The sequence below is a fragment of the Passer montanus genome, unplaced genomic scaffold, assembly GCF_014805655.1.
Source record: "Passer montanus isolate IOZ18808 unplaced genomic scaffold, ASM1480565v1 scaffold493, whole genome shotgun sequence".
NCBI lineage: Eukaryota > Metazoa > Chordata > Aves > Passeriformes > Passeridae > Passer > Passer montanus.
In genome coordinates this window covers 20552-23606 of record NW_024369852.1, presented here as the reverse complement: position 1 = coordinate 23606, position 3055 = coordinate 20552, and the positions used below count along the sequence as shown (strand labels likewise).

Genomic DNA, 3055 nt, shown 5'->3' with positions numbered 1-3055 from the left:
GGGGGGGAGAAAATTCTAAAATTTCGTCCAAAAATTTGCCTCTACCTGCCCCTAAACCCTCCCTCAGGCCCCCAAAACCCCCCAGATTTGGGGTCTCCTGGGGTCCCCCCAATCTCCTAGACCCTTCCTCGAATTTTGGGGGTCTCCCCAAATGTGGGGAGGGGTCTCACCTGGGCGTTGGAGGTGGGCTCCAGGCTGTGGCAGGCCCCCTCAGCCTCCCAAAACCCCCCAAAACGCCCCAAACTTGGGGTCTCCCCAACATCCCTGGCCCTTCCCCGATTTTTGGGGGTCTCCCCGAGTTTTGGGGGTCCCCCCAAATGTGGGGAGGGGTCTCACCTGGGTTCATCCCAGTATCCCCAGTTTCACTTCCCAGTCTCCCCAGTATCCCCAGTTTCACTCCCCAGTTCATCCCAGTATCTCCAGTCTCCCCAGTACTCCCAGTCCCCCTCCCAGTTCATCCCAGTATCCCCCAGTATCCCCAGTTTCACTCCCCAGTTCATCCCAGTATCCCCAGTTCATCCCAGTTCATCCCACTATCCCCAGTCTCCCTCCCCAGTTCATCCCAGTATCCCCAGTCTCACTCCCCAGTTCATCCCAGTATCCCCAGTTCATCCCAGTATCCCCAGTCCCCCTCCAAGTTCATCCCAGTATCTCCCAGTTTCCTCTCCCAGTTTCCCCTCCCAGTTCCCCCAGTTTCCTCTCCCAGTTCATCCCAGTTTCCTCTCCCAGTCCCCCAGTTTCTCCTCCCAGCATCTCCCAGTTTCCCTTCCCAATTCCCCCAGTATCCCCAGTTCTGCTCCCCCAAATCCCCCCAGTTTCCTCTCTCAGTACTCCCAGTATCCCCTCCCAGTACTCCCAGTCCTTCTCTCCCAGTTCTCCCAGTTTCTCACCCATAATCTCCCAGTTTCCCCTCCCAATATCTCCCAGTATCCCCCCTCAATCTCCCAGCTTCCTCTCCCAGTGCTCCCAGTTTCCCTCCCAGTTCTCCCAGTTTCCTCTCCCAGTTTCCTCTCCCAGTATCCCCCCAATTTCTCCAAGTTTCCCTCCCAGTATCCCCCCCAGTATCTCCCAGTATCCCACCCAATTTCTCCCAGTATCCCCTCCAACTTCTCCCAGTTTCCTCCCAGTATTTCCCCCCAATTTCTCCCAGTTTCCTCCCAGTTTCCTCCCAGTATCCCCCCCAATTTCTCCCAGTTTGCCCCCAGTATCCCCCCCAACTTCTCCCAGTTTCCCCCCATGAGGCACGGACCCCTCCCCATGTCACCCAAAGGGGGAAACTGAGGCACGGACCCCCCCCAATGTCACCCAGAGGGGGAAACTGAGGCACGGACCCCTCCCCATGTCACCCAGAGGGGGAAACTGAGGCACGGACCCCCCCAATGTCACCCAAGGGGGAAAACTGAGGCACGGACCCCTCCCCTTGTCACCTGCAGGGCGAAACTGAGGCACGGAATCCCCCCCAATGTCTCCTGCAGGGGGAAACTGAGGTACGGACCCCTCCCCATGTCACATACAGGGGGAAACTGAGGCACGGACCCCCCCCAATGTCACCCAGAGGGGGAAACTGAGGCACAGACCCCTCCCCAATGTCACCTGCAGAGGGAAACTGAGGCACAGAATCCCCCCCAATGTCACCTGCAGGGCGAAACTGAGGCACGGAATCCCCCCCAATGTCTCCTGCAGGGGGAAACTGAGGTACGGACCCCTCCCCATGTCACATACAGGGGGAAACTGAGGCACGGGCCCCTCACAGTGTCACCTGCAGAGGGAACTGAGGCACGAAATCCCCCCTTGTCACCCAGAGGGGGAAACTGAGGCACGAACCCCTTATCGTGTCACCTGCAGGGCGAAACTGAGGCACGGACCTTTCCAACCCTCCCCCAAGATCCTCCCCAGCATTGGGGGTGAAGCCTCTGGCCCTTTAAGAGGAGGGGTCCCCACAGTTCAGCCCAGCACAGGCCGTTCTTTTCGGAGGAAGGATTTTAGGCGTGATTTTAGGAGCAATCCCACCTCCCCACCCTCCTCGGGGCGGAATTTGAGGCCGGCTCACTGTGAGAATCCAGGTTGTGGAGACCTTGGAGCAGCATCCCCCAGAGTTCTCCCGAGCTCCTTGACGTGAAGACTCCAAACCCCTCAGAGCACCCCAAACCCCTCACTGCACCCCTGGATCCCTCAGCATCCCCTGAGGCCCCTTAGTGACCCTCCAAAACCCCTCAGGTGACCCAGCCCTCCCCTTTTCCCCTCACATTTTCCCGCCCTTTTCTCCCCTCACGATTCCCGCCCTTTTCTCCCCTCACGATTCCTGCCCTTTTTTCCCCTCATGATTCCCGCCCTTTTCTCCCCTCCCGTTTTCCCGCCCTTTTCTCCCCTCACAATTCCCGCCCTTTTTTCCCCCCTCACGTTTTCCCGCCCTTTTTTCCCCTCACGATTCCCGCCCTTTTCTTCCCTCACGGTTCCCGCCCTTTTTTCCCCTCACGATTCCCGCCCTTTTCTCCCCTCGATTTAAGCCTAAAATCAACTGCATAAGAAGCTTCCCTCTCAACTTAGAGCCCTAATATAGTACGTAAAGAAGGTCTTCCTTCAATCTAAACCCTTAAATGGTGGGAAAAGGGGGTGGTTCAGGGGGTCCCAGGGATGTTATGGGGATCCCTCGAGCATTAGGGGGTCCCAAGGGTGGTTTAGGGGGTCTCTGAGGTGGTTTAGGACATCCCAGGGGGTTTTATGGGGATCTCTGGAATGTTATGGGGTTGTTTACGGGGACCTCTGGAGTGTTATGGGGTCCCAAGGATTGTTTATGGGGTCCCAGGGGTGGTTTTGGGGATCCCAGGGGTGGTTTGGGGGATCCCAGGGGTGGTTTGGGGGGATCCCAGGGATGTTATGGAGGGGTCTGGGGGTCCCAGAGGTGGTTTAGGAGGTTATGGGGAGGTTTGGAGGGTCCCAGGGAAAGTTTGGGAGGTCCCAGGTGAGGTTTGTGGGGTCCCAGGGGAAGTTTGGGGGGTCCTGGGCAGGGTTTAGGGGTCCCAGGGGTGTTATGGGGGGTCCCAGGGGTGTTATG

The 3055-nt window shown here is 58.1% G+C and overlaps 1 long non-coding RNA gene across 2 annotated transcripts in view; it reads left to right on the top strand.

Moving 5' to 3' along the window:
- The first annotated feature begins 1864 nt into the window (after positions 1-1864).
- Positions 1865-3055, top strand: part of LOC120508787 — a 2412-nt gene continuing 1221 nt past the window's right edge. The window contains exons 1-2 of one of the 2 annotated variants that reach the window (XR_005629088.1): positions 1865-2217; positions 2548-2559. This is a non-coding gene — a long non-coding RNA (uncharacterized LOC120508787). Of the gene's footprint in view, positions 2218-2507; positions 2560-3055 lie in introns of both variants that reach the window. The other variant, XR_005629087.1, reaches the window with a different exon arrangement.